The following is an 18,892-nucleotide window of genomic DNA, read 5'->3' on the forward strand; positions in this document are numbered from 1 at the left end:
AACTTTTTGTTGCACTTCCACCGACACCCAGGGGACGGCAGGTGGGGACTTTCTGTCGGATGTGAGAGCACCTCCCTCATGGCTTTCTCTCCCCACAGATAACACGCCGTGCAGACCCCGTCTCCTGCTACCAGAGCTCGGAGGAGCTCACCCTCTGCGCTAGAAGCCAGAGGGACCCCCTGGCAGCCACCGGCTTGGGACCACCGAGCCGCTTAGCCACGGGTCTGCGGTTTGCAGCAGCGGCCCGGGCGCCCGCGGGCCGGATTCGCCTCAGCCCGGCGGCTCCGCGCCAGCCCCGGGGGGCCGTTCAACCCCGGGCCCCGCAGGGCAGCGCAGGCAGGCGGGAGCTGCCCCCAGCCCCGGCGCAGCCCAGCGCTGGGAGGGTCCCGGCGGGGGCTGCCCCCGGCGCCCACCCGAGGGGCTCCCGCGGGATGGCGGCGGCCTCTCGCTCCCCAACTCAGCCGGGCCGGCGCCGGGCAGCCCGAGGCGCGCTGGAGGCCCGGGCCGGCGACGCTCCCTCCCCTTCTCCGCGGGGCTGGAGCCTCCCCTGGGCAGCGCCCCCAGCTCCTCCCCGCTCGGTCGCGCCGGTCCGAGCCCCTCCTCCCGTTTCCGCTGGCAGGAGCTGGAGCCGTGTCCTGCCGTCGCCTCCGCCGCTCCCCCGGCACTCGGCCCCATCCGGCCCGGCCCGGCCCAGGGACGCGCGGGTGAGACCCGGCGGCGGGGAGGGGCGGCCGCTGCCAGGCCCCGGGAGATGGCAGGAGCGGGGCGGGGGGGAAGGGGGGTCGGGGGGCGCCGGCCTGGCGGTTGGAGGCGCTGGGGAGCGACGGGGTCCCGGCGGGTGTGGTGGGGGCTTGTCGGGGTAAGGCGTGTGTGGTATAAACGGCAACACCCCCCCCCCCCCCCAAAAAAAAAAATGTCTGAATAATTTTCGCGGAAACGGGAAAGTTATTTCGGAGGGACGAGGCGAGCCCAGCGGTGCGCGGTCCCGCTCTCCGCCGAGGAGCAGATGGCTTCGGCGGGGGATTTCTCCCCGCCACCGGGGAAAATACGCCGGTTGCAGCGCTAATGGGGGGGGGGGGGCTTCCTTTCTTCTCCCCTTGCGCAGCCGTCGGGGCTGCCCCGGGGTGTGAGGGCAGTGAACCGGGGTGGGGGGGTGGGGAGCGCGGAGAAGCCCCCGCGGGGGGCAGGAGGGGGGCTACGCTCCGGGGGGCGACGGGGGGAGCCAGCCGGCGGCTGGGCTGACAGCTCTCCGCGGCAGCCGCCCGCGGAGGGGGTGCCGACAGTTCCTGCCTTCCCCCTTATGTAAAACTTGACTCCAGCTTTGCCTTTTCCTGTTCAAGCTTTTGGAAACTTCTCTTGCTGAATCTTGGATATATCCGCCTGTCACCGCGCTCCTGATGGGAGGTGGGAGCTCTGGGAGCGCTGCCTCTCTCGAAAGGGCCTTCAGCTCCAGAGTTCTATGGGCAGGCAGGAGGACCTGTGGTACGGGGATGCTGTGCTGGGGTAAAACTAGACTACAAGGGTGAATAAAACTGCATTTCTTTACTTAGTCCTTTTATCAGATCTATGTGTAGTTTTGTGGTTTGAACCACAGGGCTAGGAATGGGGGCACCTGATTTTCCTACCTGACCGCACTGAACTTATTTTAAGACTTTGGGGTAAGTCACCCGGGATTTGACTGGGAAAAAGTTGGATATTCTTCAGAACAGCCGTGAGAATCAAATCATGCAGTTTGTTTGTGCTGTTACTCCTAGATGGGCCTAAACTTTACCTGTGGATGCCAAAACTTAACATATTACTGAAGCAAAGATCTTAGTAACAGGTGCTGCAGGTAGTTTTCATGGTTTATTTGTAAGTTGATAGATAGATGAAGTTCTTTATAGCCAGGGCGTATAATGGCAAAGGGATAATAGCCACTGAATAAATGCATTCATGTGAGTTATATTGGTATAGAATATGGGGCCAAAGTTAGCACTCAGTAATTTTAACAATTTCAAAAGATAATTATCAATGTGATATGCATGTGATTGATAACACCAAGGAAGAAAATCAGTCCTCATAGTTCTGTGCCCTTTGCTTCCATTTTGCATTTTTTCTGACCTCCAAGAATGAAAAGTGATGGAGCTAATGTAGCTCCAATGCCTCCAGGTCTTCCCCTTTCATATGATGTTCAAATTGCAGATTCTACAGACAAGGTCTTTTCTATAATGAGGCTGTGGAACTTACGGCAAATTTGGTTTTAAGCATCTGCACTTTCTTTAATTACCACGAGTAAAGCTGCATGAGAAGACCATGGGATCAGGATATAACTCATGCAGCATCATTTGCATTATTCAGACAAAGCTCTGAGCTTAGAATGATCCTGTTCATCTCTCCGGAGGAGGGTAGAGGGTTAACTGGGAATGTCAGTGTTATCTTAGTTATTGTGGTTATTTTAACAGAGATAGCCATCAGAGATGCATATCCCACAGTCTTTGCTTTCCTTGCTATTTTAAGATATTTTCTTCCAAAGCATGCCAAACCTCAGCCTGTCCATGAGGGCATTTCCACCACAATCTATTTTTAGTGTTTAACCTCTTCCTCCCCAAATACACAAAAAAATTGCAATAAAAGAGTGAAATATGGGAACAGCATAAACTAAAAAAGCAAACCAATACTGAGGCTGCAGCACTGATCGGAGGAGTTACTTTCACGTTTGTGGCACGTGAAACTAGCAAGCTTGCATTAGAGAATCCAAGACTTTGTTTCATGATTACTCTGAGAGCTGGTATGGAGTTGGTTGGGCCCTGATCAGAAGAGACTGCTTGTTTTAGAAGCAGTATGTTAACATTCCTGTTGCACTTGGGTTTTACGATTGAAAACCCATCTCAGGTTTTCACTCTTGTCATGTTTCAGAATTGTGCTGTTTGCAAGTGACTGATGCCCTATTGGTTTTCTACATTGCAAGAATGTCGATACATTTATTGATGCATATAAAAGGATGAGAGTGCTTTAAAGAAGCTGGGCATGAGCCAGCAGTGTGCCCTGAAAGCAAAGGCAGCGGGCAATATACAGGACTGTACTAGTAAGACTGCAGTCAGTATACCATGGCAAGCGATTATCTCTCTGTACTTAGCATTTGTTAGACAGAGTCTAGAATACTGCATCCACATTTCTGCCATTGGAGAAAAAAAGGTGTGGATAAGCTGGACTTAGTCCAGTGAAGGGCCACTAGGTCTGTTGGGGGCCAGAGCACGCGCCATGGACCAGCTGGCCCTCGGTACGGGATGGGGAGCTGGGAGCTGAGTGTGGTAACCCAGCTGGCAGGGTGGGTGCCCCACCAGTCAGGGCCATGTCCCATGGTGCTGAGTTAGGCAGCCAGTGCCGAGCAAGAGTCTAGATCATCAGGCAGGTTTGTGGTGATAAGGCGGGTCCAAAATCAAATTGAGACGTGAATCAGCGTGGTTAGGATCAGGCCCAGTGGTGGTAATTAGGGTCAGACATGGTCCAGTTAGCACTGAGCACGTCCATAGTGATACAGCAGGTCTGAAGTCAAGTGAGGGAGTTCAGCCATGGGTCAGGGTCTGGATCAACAGGGTCCCTAGCCAGAGACAGGCATGGCTGGAGACAGGCACACCTACAATACGGCTTGGGCAGGGACTGAAGGTCAAAGACAGGGCTTAAATGGAGCTCCTGAGGTTGTGGGCAGAGTATGGGTGTGGAGGTGAGGCTGATCAGGGCCTTCAAAGGCCTTTCAGTGTGCTTGGGGCCCTGATACAGTATGAGGATCGTATGCTGAGGGAACCAGGCTTGTGCAGCCTGGAGAAGAGACAGCTTTGATGGGACCTATAGTAACTTTCCAGTACTTAAGAGGAGGTTATCAAGAAAATGGAACTAGGCTCTTCACATTGGTACATAGTGGTTGCATGAGGGACAACAAATATAAGTTGAAACAAGAGGTTCAAGCCATACGTAATGAAAATTTTCTGTTATGAGGACAGTCAAGTGTTGGAACAGGTTGCCCAGAGGGGTTGTGCAATGTCTGTCCTCACAGGTTTTGAAGACCAAGATGGATAAAGGCCTATTGTGGCCTCATAGCTGACTCTATCTAAAGTAGAGCAGACGGGGAACCTCCTCAGGCCTGCTTCAACACGAATTACCTGATCCGAAGATCAAGCAGGTGTGTGGTCTGAGAAGGAAGGAGACGTGTAAAACTGCGGCAGAGATGAAGAAATGGAGAAAGATTTTAGGATGCTGATGTGTTGCTAAGATACTTAGTAGAAGAATTTTTAAAAATTAAATTAGAAATTTTCCTCACCATGCTAAGGGTTTATGCTGGAAAGGTGTGTGTGTGGGCAGTGGGGCTGAAGAGACTTTCTATTTGAAAACTTGCTTTCCTTTAGTGATTCTTAATGTACAAAGTGCCTTTTCAGCATAACCACTTAAAGATGCTTTCTGGAATAGGTCAAGCTGTGTTCTTTCAAAATTCATGTAGGAAGTGTGATGGCAATAAAACATGGTGCTGAGCTTGGAGAAAGACAGTGCATGATGAGGGAGGAGTTCTTACCTGAGGGTTACTTTCTATGACCCTCTAGAAAATAGAATAAACATGTCAGGATCAGCCGAGCGTTTCCCCCTTTGTGGCATGGTTGTTAATGGACCTTAGGGTTGAGTCAATCCTGGTAGGGCCAGTTTAGCCATACTCAGATAACGTGAGTGGATCAGAAATATGTCTTTGTCTTTTCCTCTCTATATGGCAGTGAAATTGTGGTAAAGTAGGGATGTGCTGAGGAACAGCCTTCTCTTCACTCAGTACAGTGCATGCTAGAATTGCATTTTGTGAAGCGTTCATTGGGATACAAACTTTCATATATTTTGCACGTGTAGCAAGATGCTCTATTGGAGACAGAAGAGCTATCACTAGTGCACTCTGTCCTTCATCTCTCCCGGTCTCCTAAAGCTGACTCCAGAGACTGTTTCTGCTGCTCCTTGTAGCCACTCTCAGATGATCAGTGCTATGTTTCCTGGGGAAAAAAAAAAAATCAAATCAGTCTTGTGGGTCACTTTCTCTGATTCAGTGACATACTTTATGTGGTGTGTTTGTAATGAAGCAGGACGTTCTCCAGTGAAAGATGCTGGATACTTTCCTCATTGCACAGGTGTTTCTGGGAAAGTTGTGCATGTCTCTTGTCTATTGCCACGGTTAGATGGACTGTGCTTAAACTGTCTTTCAACCCCTACCTCACCTTTCTTTCTCGTTCTGCTTTTGAAAGCACTTCCTCTTCAGGCTCTATTAAACTGTTTCTTCTGATATGCCAGGCACTTGCATTCACTGCTGTCAAAAATAAACCTTGAGAGCTAGGGTTTGTAGAATAAGGCACAATCCTTGGGCAGAGCCCAGCTGCTTTTGCCTTTTTTGCAAGAATCGTATAACAGGATGCATCTTACCTCCATGCTTCACGCAGAAGAAAGAACAGATAGGAAGCATGGGATCCCCAGTAAGTAATGAACATTTTGATGGCAGTGAGATGTATTATGCTGTTTAACAGCCTGTTGAGAAGGGTTGAAATAGTCCTGTTGTTGAAAAGCTTTTAAAATCACGAGTATAAAACATATAGGCATGTTCTGGGGATAGCTCCAGGGAGATGAGGCAGAATAAATCATAAACATATGCTCCAGTAATTCTTTAAGTGGACGAAGATACTAATTAAGCTTAGCATTTATTTACAGTGATGTGAATATGATACTGTAATATTATTATGATAACACTGAAATAGTAACATCAGTTTAAAAGATTTAAAGTTTGCATTAATAAGAAAATTTTTCTTATTTAAGTTCTTTGGAAAGCATGTTTTTCCTTTTTCTGCCAGAGTTCTCCTTTCTAATGCAAACTCTGTCATGCTGTTCCAACGCCTGATATTTCTGAAGGTGGAAGTGACTAATAGCTAAGTTGTTTATTTCCATGATCCCTGTTACAAATGCAAAAGAGGAAACAAACTGCATTAACTAGTGAAAAGCCAATTATATTTCTGAAGCTGAGTCACTGCATGTCTCTAGAATCAGCTGAACTGTGTTAACTGAGCTTTAGTTTCTACACTGATACTGTTGCCTAAAGCTGCCTTTGCTGTGGACAGTCTTCACTGATTTACAATGACAAAGGACTGGTTTGTGTATACTCATAAGGATATGATGGAATATATTAACCTCATGCAGGCATGGGACCACAAGAGCTGTGTTATCCTTATGTGGCATGTCTGGGGAGGAGGCAGGGGAGACTAAGTGAAAGTGCAGGAATCTTGAGGAGGCAGTAGGCTAAGGGCGAGGAAGTCTGCGACCCTCCCCTGGGAGGAAGGACTGAAAAGGAAGGATGAGGTGGTACGCTGAACAGAGAATCTGAAGTGTCACACCCAGCAGGTTTGACTTAGCTCAGAGTCTTGTGGCTGTCCTAGGGAATAGGGATCAACTCAAACCCTAGAGAGCAGAGGGCTCTGTGAGCTCTCCTGTATTTGGTATCCTTCAGGTTCACTCCTAAAGTCATTCGACCTGAAGGATTGAGGGAGGCAGGGCCTGAAGTTGAAGGAATCCTGGGCTTAGGACACTGGTGGGAAGGACTCATAGGAAAGAAAATGTTGTGACAAAGCTAGACAAATAATACTTTCTGATTGGTAGCTTTGTCTGTATTCAGGGGTTGCACTGTTCTCTATAACCTCTAGATAATCATTACTAATTTCCAAATGAATATGGCTATAGAGGGGCAAAGCCTGAGGGCCAGTTTGCATACTCTAGTGTTGCTAACCCCAAAAAATTCCCCAAAAAATAACCCAAAAGTTCCTAGTCTTTTGCAATTGGGTAGTGAATGCTGCTGCCTCAAGTGCCTTCTGGCAGCATGTTGACAAACACTTTTTGTGGTGATTGCAGCCATACTCAAAACTCATGTTGAGCTCAGGCAAGGAGACTTTCTGCTTAGATTTGCTCATTTCTAAATGATAAATAATTTAAGAATACTTTTAAAAGTGCGTTTTCCTTTCTCTGTGTCTATTGCTGTTTTTTACCCATAGCTCTGCATACAGTTCAGTATGGTTCTGCCCAGGATGTCCAACTAGCTTTGGAACGGTTCTTTGATTTCTCAGATACGTACTTATCCCAAATTCAGCTTTGCACTGCATTTTATGTTCAGATTGTAACTGTACACGAATGAAGGTTGTTACTTTGCTTCATAAGAAGAAAGAGCAGCTGAAGTTGTGAAGGATCGGAAGCAGTGTTCTAAGAATGTCTAGAATGTTGTTCCCACTGGAGGACAGTGTGCAGAGTATTGTTTATATGTGTTTGTATACATCTGGACAAAATACCATCAGGGGAATGGGATAATGGCTCTGGCAATAGGAGAGACCTGTACTAACAAGCAGACGGGAGCATGTCTCCTTGTAAAATAAAAAACCTAAATGGCTAGCTTAAAAGCCTGTAAAGGAAAACTTCTAAATATAAATAAAGTGTGTCTCTTTAGTACAGCAGAGCATTTGGATCTCTCCAGTGCTGCTATGCTGTTTCACAAAGTTTTGCCAGGTAACAGTGGCTCTGTTAAACAGGCTCTTGCTGATCTGTTTCCCAGCAATGGAGAAAGTGGCAGGACAGGCAAGACTTTTGTATTTCATAGAACCTGGGACACTATTGGTAGCAGAAGAGGCAGCTGTGGGGAGGATATAAATTGTGTAGACACCTATTGCTGAGCTATTTGGGGCCATAAAATATGAAGAGCAAGGGGGAGGAACTGCAGCTCTGGAAAAATATCCAGCTTATTCCCCTCACAACCACTCAGAAGATGGGCTGGATCCTACACTCTGAAACTTTTGTTTCAGGTAAGTAACAGGGAAGACCCAGGACAGTATTTCAGGTAAATGTGGTTGTAGGTTATGATAAGAAAGCCACGGTAGAAGTAATTGCTGGGACCGGTGATCCATAGAGGGATATGAAAGAGAGGAAGAGACTTAATTGTGAACAGGAGCTTTTTGGAACTGTTCTCTATTTCAAATATAGAAGGCAAAGTGAAAAGGACTGTGAAGTAGAGAAGGGATCTTCTAGGGAGAACCCGGAGGAGGAATTGAGAACAGATAGAGTCTTAAGTTCCCACACCAGTGTAGATTCATCTGCATTGCTTTCAGTTTTCCAAGTTCCATGTTATCCCAGCATTCCCTTGTGGGTGGTCACCACAAAATATCTCCCAAGAACTATACAAGAAACTCTCTCCTTTTAGTTCTAATTTTTAAAAAGTAATTTCTCAAGATATCTTTTTTAAAGCAGTCAGTTTCCCCTGAAAAACACACCTTCATTAGGTTCTTTCTCATTTTTCCTCTTATGTTTTCCTTTTCTTACTCTACCAGTTGAAGTTTCCTACTCTCCAGGGACCCCCAAGCAATCTCTATTACATCTTGCTTTCTTTTATGAAAGCAAAAAGTCCTGCTTGTCTCTCATCATAGATTGGCCTCCCCAGCTATGTAGTCTCCATCTCCAACTTTCCCTTCTCATTCTCTTTTCCATCAATTCCTCTTTGAAGAGCCGAGGAAGTTCATTCTGTGCTAAGAGAACCACACATTTTGTTTTGCTGTCTGTAGTCCAGTTTCTGCCTTGCTGTTTTTACATTAAACCACAACAAAGGAAACAAGACCAGTTCAAGTAATTTAGATATGCAACTGTTTTTTTCTGAACAGCTTTTTAAAGAGCTTTAAAGAGAAACGTTGCTTTGTGCAGGAATCCCCACCTTTCTTCCTGCTTTAGCAAATGGTATTTCATGCCTCTGTTTTTTAAACTTGAAAGTCATGTCTCAAAATCTTCTTAAGGCACTTGTCTTTTTTGAAGGTGCTAAGGCACCCCTCTCCTTTACCCTTAAGAGGCACTGAGAGGTTATCTTCTTTGCTCCATGTTGTTCTTAAGTCAGCAGAAGATTGGTTTCTTCTTGCTGTTCCTTCAGGCTGTTTCTGCTTGGATCACTAGACAGCCCTGTTACTGTTTCAAGGATCTGAAAGTGGTTAGAGATGTAGATTTTAGTTTTATTAATAAAATTCACTCATCCCATTCTTCAGGTACAAAAGATCCTTACAGCAAACTCGAAACTGTCAGTGACAGCCGAAGTAGGTATTTACCTGGTGCTGATGGCATTAGTCCAAGGCATCCATTTACAAAAGCAAACAGATTTTGTTTGCCCTTGGGACGTGATTTAAGGAACTGAAAGCCAAGTATGTTTTATTTTAGAGGAACAAGTGTAGTGATGTACCTAACAGTTCCCAGGAGGTAAGTGTCTACCAATCACAGAGCTTTCTAGAAGAGAAAAGATCTTGCTCTTAGGTTTTGCTAGCCCTCATGTTACAGGACTTCTGGTCTCCTGACCTCCTCTGCTGTCAACAGTGGACTGAACAGGTTGCCTGGCTGTTGAGTATGGTTCTTCACTCATGTAGACAACATGGTGAAAGATACAAGGTTCTGAAGGATTCACAGAATGTGTGTTCCTTGCATCATTTGTTGCAACAACCTTGTACCTACCTGAGCCCAGTGGTATATCTTAGAGGGAATGATCTGAGCTCCTCAGTTGCATCTGCCTGTGAATTTTCGTCTCACCAGTTCTGGTCTGTCAGCAGATTCTTGTTTCTTTGAGTTTGTTATCAACATTTGACATGGTCAACAGCAAGACCTCTTTACTCTTAACAGTTTTCTTGCAAGTATTTGATTTTCCTTTCTTAATTTTACTGTATAGTCCTGGCTTACATCAAGCCAAAGAGCATACCTCTGATGTGGCTAGCACCACTACCTGGCACTAGATTACATGACTCAAAGGGCTCTGCTCAGACCATTTCTGCCTTTGCTGAAGATCATGCTGTGTTCATAACAGGCCTGTATCAGAGGTGAATGAAGTTCATCTTTAAATATAGTTGACAGCATACCATGTGTGGAGTCAGTTTGACTAACTAGCCAACATCTATGTAGTGGAACTGTGGGAAACTTGTATTACTTAATTCTTTATATTTTTATTTTTCGCTAACCCACAATTGACTTCAGTATGATTACTTCAGTTGCTGAAATTGTTGTCTCTTGTGTCTCTAGGGAGCTAATTTGGTTGGTTGGTTGCCTGCATATGCTTGACATAGAGCCTGACATCAGCAATGAACTTAGTGTTCATATAGTATTTATTCACTTTATGGAAGATGTACAGAACTGATGTGCATGATATGTTGAGGTGTTCATGTGCTCCAGCAGGAACAGTAAATAGACTGTGTGAACTGTGACATCAACAAGAGCTTCTCTTGGCAACAAAAGCAATGATTAATTTGAGGTAAATTAATTCTTAAAACTGGATGTGAAAAGATTGAAGGTGAAGGCAACTAGTAGTTTAATATTCTGGAAGGGGCAGTAGTTGTCTTGAAATCAGGTTTTCTTATCCAGCTTTTAACAAATGCCTTATATTGAAATATTTAGAACTGTTTACTACTGTTCTGTCTCTCCTCCATGTGGTTGGAGGAAGTCCTGGTCTCACTCTTGTCAGTTTGCTACTTTTGTAGCCCCCTTTTAACCTTGGGGTAGTGCTCTTACAGCACTGAAGTACCAATATGAATTGGAGACAGTGGGGTGCTTTATGTTGTTTGGTTTTATGTGATTTTCATTCCAGCAGTGGTTTGTTGTACTAGAAGCAAAGATGGGACCATTCAGAAGGTGGGACTAGTGCAGCAGAGTTCACCAGAAAACGTGTTGCTTAATTTTTGTTCTTGCTGCTGTAAACAGGTCGTCAGGTGTCTTGGATCTGATGGGTAGGGGACCTAAATGCAAAGGGGAAGGAGCATTGGATTTTTCTGACTAGTATTTTTGGTTTAATTGGCACACAAGTTTTGATTTTTCCCCTAATCTCTGTTTTCCCTTTAGTTTCTGTGAATCTGTTTTGATATTTTGCCTATTGGCATTATTAAAATTTGAATCCATATGATGCTGTAGAGACCAGTGTTCACACTTAGTCCTTTTGTCAGTGCTGCTTGTATTGACATTAAGGGGAGACAAGTTGGGCCAGCACTGAGCCCTCATGAAACCTTCTTGTGATCTGTTATTTTCTTGCCACAAATGCTGAGATAGTCCAGAGTAATGTGGTGGTTGGTGGGGTTGTCTTGAAGTGCTGCCGTAGGTACCCAAGGAAATGTAACAGAGAAGAACAGTAGTTCTCTTCATTATATTCAAATATTCTTCTTCCTCTGTTTTCTTACTTGTCTGACATTTGAAGGGAAAGAAAGCAGAGAAGAACCAAACAGGGTTCCTGTTGATTACTTTCACTAGTCCATATAAGTTTTGTCCTTTTATGCAAGTGTTATTTTATAAACAGGCTTGGAAAAATAGACATCTTGGAGGGACCCACTGTTACGCTTGTGTTTGGTGTCCTAGTGCAGCTTTGGGCCTATTACTTTTCTTTTTTTTACATTCCCTACATTCTTCAGGGACTTAGCCTTGGCTAGGAAGTAAGTGGCAGATGTGGCACTGCCTACCTCTCATTGTGTTTCTGAGGTAGTAGAGGAAGCAGCCTCTGGTCCTTCAGGGAAAGGAAAGGTGGGAGCCACCTTTCTGCCTAATGCCACGTGTTCTGCTGAAGGGTGCAGGTTGATACGGCCTAGCAATGGGAGCAGCAGAGAGATAATAGTCCACTCTTGCACTTGGCTTGCCAAGGACTATTGCATACTTCTGTGCTGCTTGTGTAAAACTTGTAAAGTCAACTGCAGGCAAAGAACATCTACTGTTGTACATTTTGGGATGCGTGACGGGAGGTTATGGTCTGCGAAGGAAAAAAAAATCTCCTTCCAGATGGAAAAGGCAAAGAACATTTTAGGTGAGGCTAAGAAAAAGAAATGCTGAAGCTTTGCTTTACTGTTGTGTAAATCATCATTACAGGTGATATGCCACACAGTGACTCGGTCTTGGGGATAGGGCAAAGATGCATTGACCTTGGGATACTATTTATATAAGGGAGAATTGAGAAATATACTGAGAGGGATTTTTCAATGTCAAGGCAGTAGTTCTGTTGTATAACTGCTGTGGAAAATTTCAAGTGTAGGATCTGTATGTTTCTGAGAGAAAAAAATTAGTAATAAGATGTATTAATAAGAGGTGCACAACTCGCTTAAAATCTGTACATTTGCTATTGGATGTGGATAGCTTCTGGATATTTCTCTTGCAAGACAAAGAATGAAGAGATCGTTGTGGGGTTGTTAGGCATTGATAAGGTAACATCTGTATTTGTAGTAGATGAGACAAAAATGTTACAGTATGTAACATAAAGAACCTATGAAATTCCATGCTGTAGGTTTTAAGACAGTTATAAAAAGCCTTGGCCTAGGCATAAAACGTCTCTTCTGAAAGGCTGCTGTGTGTTTACATCTTGCAATGATTTTTTTGATAGCTTTTTGCATATGTGCCATGCTCTGAATCATACCAAATGGTGCTCTGTTGATCCTGTGTTCTGGGGGAGCTGGGCTCTGCTCTTGGGTGATGGAGTACACTAGGTAAAAAATACTGGGTAATCTTGAAATGGTTGTTATTTGTTCCAGGAGTTTTCCTTCTCTTCATCCTTATGCCACTTGAAATAATTGCTGGATTGTGAGCTGTTTCATCTTTAAAATTTGATACTGCAGGAATTAATGTAACATTATCGGTGATGTTTATACTGCCTTATGTTATGAAAGTGAGAATTCCCACAGCAGCCTTAACTCTGCCTCCAGAAGAGAAAGCACATCAAGTGAGTGTCTTAAATTACACCGTTATGTAGCACTGGGCACTAGGATGTACTGTTTGGCAAATATTTACATTTCAAATCTGGTCTAAGTCCATGGCAGTGTCGAAATATCATACGTTAATTATGCTAGTTGATCATATTACACTGGTAAATGGGCATAGGCTTGATTCCCAGATTGCTGATTTGTGAATCGCATCATCAGGGAGTACAAAAGAATCCACATTCCTCAGAAAGAGAAGATAAATAGGGTATTTAAAAAATTTTTCTTGCATGCATGGTAATACACTGTTTGCTCCTCTTTCCATTATGTTACTGAAATGTTTCACAGCAGATTGAAAAATTAGTATCCCGTCTCTAATGGAGGTCTAGAAATTACCTCACTTTCTTTACCTTGCTGATCAGTGTTAGCTATGGGATTTCAGATACCCTTTACTGCAATTCAAGGATTTTCTTTTCAAAGGTGTCCATTTCTGCTAAGAAGATAAGACTTTGTCAGGCTGAGCAGAATGGGAAACGTGCTTTTTACTTTCTGTGAAGCATACTCATGCATATTAAAAAGCTTGCCAGACTTGAATTTCTAGTATCTGAACAATAAATTTGCTGTTAACATAAAATGATTGAATGCCTTGCTAGTGTGTGGTTTTAAAGTTGAGTGAAATACTCCTACTCATCACTCAAAATTAAATGCAGTGCATTGCAAAAGCTATTGTAGGAAACTTCTCAGTAGAGAAGTCAGACCTAAAATGATGAGTGGAGACAGTCTTCCAGTTGTATCTTATAAACCACCACTTACTGTGATTTTTTAATTTTTTTTTTTAATGTTCATAAAGCACTGTGAGCCCTAATTGTTTTCACTGTTGTGTAATGGTATCAGAAAGGGTGTGTGAGATGCTTTGTGATGGTATGTTTTTTGTCAGGCAGCCATTTTAAATAAGATGGACATTTTAACATACAGGATGTATTGAATAATGGGTTTTAAGTGTTTGAGGTGCTATTGTATGGGGGCAAGTTGGCACTATGCCTTACCCACGTGGTGGACTGTGGGATCTTCTGGGGTGACCCTGATACTTCCTTGGAGAAGGTCTCCTTTTCATTTGTTTAGTTTGTTTTGGACTGTGAGCAGGTTTATTGCTCCCGAATCCTTTGTACTGTGCCTAGCAGAGTGAGGCACAGAGAGAAAGGCGTGGGAAGTACTGTACAAATATAGCCTGCAAAGTTTAATCCAGAATAAGATCAGACAAGCAAGGTGAGAAAGAGAAGTATGAGAAGAGATTTAGTTAATGTATTTGGCTGTCTTACAGAAATAACTTGATGACCCAGTTGTGTCAAAGGCACATATTTATAAAATGTGTGTAATGTGCTGGGGTGTTCCAAAGTCAGACCAACAGCTTATTTGTGTCTGATTTGAGTGACTTCTTGGCATCAGGCTCTGTTCTTTGTGATACGCAGAGCTTGTCCAATTAAATGGATAATGCTAGATCAGGTCTTCAGGAACATTATTAGAAGTCCTGCTAAGGGAGCACGAGGAAGGGTTAAGTTCCTCTGGGCAGCAGCTTTGGGGTTGGCCTTTGTCCAGGTCAGGGTAATTTCGTTTACAGGGGTCTCTGTTTTAAACTGGATTGTGAGGCCTCGAGGCAGAATTGTAAATGATCCTGTCCTGTAAATTACGAAGTAATATGATCTGGCTAAGCTTTAATGTGCCATAAACGTAAAACTCCATGTGCGAGAGCACCCCACTGGCAAAAGATAAATTATTTTTGGGGAAAGGAAAATGATTTTTCCCAGAAATATTGTTAAGAGTTAATCGCTGGCTCTTTTCCAGTTGCTTGAACCTGAAATATTTGCCCTTATCATGAATTAACTTGAGGTTCTCTTTGGTACTACCACTGTCACCAAGAAGACAGGTTTTCTTTTTCTGCTCCCTTGGAATATCAGATTTGTGGCCCTCTCCTACAGGTAGATTTTTATTTAATTTTTTTAATACAGAGAAAAATTTTCACTTGAGTCTTTAGTGACATGTGTAACCAAATCTCCTTATGAATGGTAAGGTGAGGCTGTCTCTTATTCATTTGTCATGTGAGAGAAGGCATGGAGAAATGTGATCACTGATGGAGCACCATATTCTGCTCTTCCTTAGCTTGTCCCTATTGCTTGTCACCAAGATCCCACAGAGCTGTGGTCCCCACCTGCCTTCCATACAGCAGTTCTTGAGCATGGGTTCTTCTGAAAGCAACTGGGGAGTGCTTGTCTCTGGTCTGAGCTGGTCCACGGTTCCTGTTTTCTTGCGTGCAGCGTACTGTGTGCCTCTCTGATGAAATGGAAAGGCCTCATTTTGAATAGTGATGTTCATATGCTTGCCTGCTGGACAGCTGTGAACTAAATTCCGTTTCTTAAAGCAGTAGTTTTTGTTCTTTCTGTTATCAGACAGAATGCATCTTCTACTGGAGAGTCTGTACAGTCAATTCAAACGCACTTTGAACTCTGATTTTTTTGGCTGCCGTATTTAAATTTTTGACCCAGCTATTCATGTCTGCTCTGTACGTCATGCTCTTGCTGCTCTGCTTCAGGGAGGCTGTGTATGGTTAGGTATATTTGTCTTAAGGAACCAAGAAAATGAACTTATTAGAGTACCAAAACTTTCATTATCAGTGGATTCTTTCTTTTTATTCTTTTGCATAAAACCGTTGCCCTTATAAACCCCGAACAATTTTCTTCAGCATAGGATAGAGGTTAGGTCACATATCTGTACCTCCATAAGGATGTAGGTGGGAATTTCCAGAACCGAATAACTTTCCTTGCTAGTAGTTTCGATCTCCTCTCCATCACTTTCAAAGGCATACCTCTGTTACTTCAGCAGAATCATTTGTAGCATCACAGAGGGTAGAGGTGGTGCTGAGGGGGAAAACATGAAGTTTTCCAGCCCTCTCTAGTGCCAGTATCAAATTGCTTCCTATTAATGTATTTCCTGGCACTTTGGTTCAGTTACTGCAGATTTTTAGGCAGCTGCGTGCCCCTCAGGCAGCTGGGTTTCCCCCAAGCAGAAGCACAAGTCTTTTCCTGATACACTCTGTATTTTTTTGTCTAGCATGTCATTATGGACTGTAGAAGCCATTGCCAACGTTTTTGCCAAGCCCATTGCTTGAGCTTTTGAGACAAAGTTGGGGATATATGTAGGTAACCAGAATAGCCATTAATCCTAGTTCTTTCCCTTCTATCAAGCTAATTAATCACTCTTCCCCTTTGTGTTATCATTGATTGCAGTACTGGAGGCTGTTAGCTTGTTCTCAGCCCTCTGCTGTTCTCAACTAAACTATGCTACTCAGCTGTTTTATCTTTCCCATCCTGCCAGTTCCTTCACTGCCTGCCTCTGTATTGCCCCCAGGCTGACATGGAGATTAATTAACCTAGTATGGTAGGTACATTTTCCTGTTTCAACAGCTTCACTGCAGGAATGTTTACAAAGGAAAATGGGGGAATTAGGAAACAAATGATCAGTTAGTTAGGATTTCGTGTGCAACATCGGAGGTCAGATAACACAGGGAAGTACTATTAATGGGAAAAGTATGGCATAAATGTACTATTGCTATATAGAGCTCAGGATGTGAGGTAGAAAGCCTGTTGTATTTCCTCTAATTTGCCTGCAGTACTGGGTTTCAGGGGCTCATGGAGAGATTCCCCAAAGTAACTCATCAGGAAACTTCTTTTTCTAAGTGGGCTGCATCAAGCAAATCCCAGACCCTTACCTGATTCAATTACTTGATTGAATTGTGAGTTGATAAAACCTATTTGGATTTTGATAAGGTATTCAGTAACAAAGCCAGGCAATAAAGTCAGATGGAAACTGAAAGACATACCAACTGACAAAAGCCTGTCACATGGACCAGAAAGGAAGTTAAGCAGCATTTTGAGCTGGCCTATTTGATGCTATGCAAGATGGATAAAAATTTGAACCCAAGGTTGCTAGCATTTGTTTTGCCTTTGTGTGCTTATTTTTATCTTTTGTTCCAAGGATGAGCATTAAGTCAGGCTTGACTGTACAGTGCTAAGAGTGGTAAGAATCACAGGAGATGCTGTGGCCACGGAGAATGAACTGTGTGTGGCTAAGAGCAGAAATGGAATTCAGTGCCTGTGACTCTGGGCAGGACAGATGACACAGATTTGTGGGGAGCAGCTGCAAAAGCACAAACTCATCCTTACAGAAAATTTAGTCTGAATTTGGGTAGAAAGTAAGCTTAAAGAACAGTTAGACTTTGCAGGGGCTCTTTCTCTGATACGACGAGTGTTTACACAGAGTGTTGGCACTGTAGTTATTTTGGATTGTTCTCAGTCTTAAACACGCTGAAGGGTGATGAACTTGTCATACAACATTGCTGAAAATAATAAGTATGTTAATACTGGGCAAAACTCAAATAATGTATATCTTTGTCATATTAATTTCTGTAATCTTTTTAAAGTGTTTGTGCAATGTAAGGTGAAAACAAAAATAGGTAGTTTCAGATGTCATTTTTTTTTAAATGGTTTTGATTTTAAAGTGGTTTGCTTTTTTATAACTATACTTTTTTAAAAAAAAAAAAGTCTAAAAATTAGTTTATATTGTCTCCAGGGATTTAGTTTTAGCCTAGTGTTTATGTATCTAATCTGTGTTTAAGTATTATATGGTGCTCTGACTGCATTTCCTACTTTTTTTTAATATGCCTTGTACATATCAGAAAGAATATAGAGACAGTCGGGAAGAAGTTAGTGAAGGCTGCATATTGTGAGGTGTAGGTTTTGTTCACTATTTTGATGTTAATTTTTTAATGATTGCTATACAATTTAAACTTAAAGCCTTGTGAGCAGCTTTGCTTAAAATAGGCATTATTAAACGTGGGGTTTTTTCTTGAGGCTTGTGATTCTAGGTTCTGTTCACCTATTAGAAAGTAAAGATATGCTAAGAGCTGCTTTCTGTATGGGAGAGCTCACACAGAAAAGCTGTCAAGTGTGATCTTTGTCCACCCACACCTGTGATACTTGGTGCTGCTGTTTGGGTCATTCCAGGGATATGCAAGATGGTAAGAGGACTCCAGGAGTGAATTGAATATTGGTATTTTGCAGTTTTAAATAAGAAAACTAGTACACTAGCAAAACTGGTATCCTTCCTTGTAATTTATTAATATAACCTTGTTACTTAATAAAAAAAAAAAGACAATTTGTGGAAATCTGGTAAGGATGGCTGTGTAAGAGTACTATTTTTTACCTTTGTCATTTACTGACATTTGTATATGTCTGGCTTTCAAACTTAATGGCTGAAATAAAGGTCTTGGGGGCAACATTGACCTTTATTAAGATTTTTTAGAAGTCACGAGTGATTGCTGCTTTAGCCTTCAGTTGTCTTGTTTGGGTTTTTTTGGGGGTGGGGGGCAGGGTTTGGTTGGTTTGGTTTTTGTTTGCTTTTGGTTTTGGTTGTTTGTTTTTGCTTTAAAGCTGCCCACAGTGCATCTTTTATTCATTGGTATGATGCAGTATGCAATGAAGACTTAAGCTGGCAAAGAGCTGGTGCCAAGGAATGTACTTTTTTAATGTTTCCTGCTTTTGTATTTTCATGCGAGTGCTTCCTTTGATAGCAGCACAGAACAATACATAAACTAGACTCTACGTTGTTGGGTTTTTTTGTTGTTGGGTTTTTTTTGTTTTTTTTTTTTAACAATTGTTATTTGTTCAGGAACAGTGGTTTACAGTTGGCTAGTACCAGTCATCTACAACTGGTGGATGAGGGTGCAGTTGAGGGAATCCAGCCAAGCTCAGACAAATTCCTGTTTGTTAAAGCATCCAGAGCTACCCAATTTGAAATATATTAAATGAGGCTGATGAACCTGAGATGAATGAGAAGATAATAGCAGTATGTGGAAAGAAGCAAAGTTGTATGGGTGTGGAAATTTTCTCTTTTAGGAGAGGGTGTGTAAAAAGAAAGAAAAATCTTCAACATTTTTATGGGTTAAAATACTGAAACTGTTTAGTGACTTTTCCACTTTTTGTTCTATGTAGATAAATTTGTGTACCCATGTTTCAAAATAATATCTGTTAATTCACCTTACGCACTTTTATTTGCATTATCTTAATTCCATGCAGAACAAACATATGAAGTACTTAAAACTGAAAATATATTGTATTATGACACAT

At 42.9% G+C, this 18,892-nt stretch overlaps 1 protein-coding gene across 1 annotated transcript in view; it reads left to right on the forward strand.

The window, feature by feature from the left end:
- Nucleotides 1–615: 615 nt before the first annotated feature.
- Nucleotides 616–18,892, forward strand: part of TSPAN9 (tetraspanin 9) — a 191,745-nt gene continuing 173,468 nt past the window's right edge. The window contains exon 1 of the mRNA XM_074901904.1: nt 616–704. The gene's annotated coding sequence lies outside the window, so the exon portion shown is untranslated. The remainder of the gene's footprint in view (nt 705–18,892) is intronic.

The sequence above is a fragment of the Athene noctua genome, chromosome 3 (assembly GCF_965140245.1).
Source record: "Athene noctua chromosome 3, bAthNoc1.hap1.1, whole genome shotgun sequence".
NCBI lineage: Eukaryota > Metazoa > Chordata > Aves > Strigiformes > Strigidae > Athene > Athene noctua.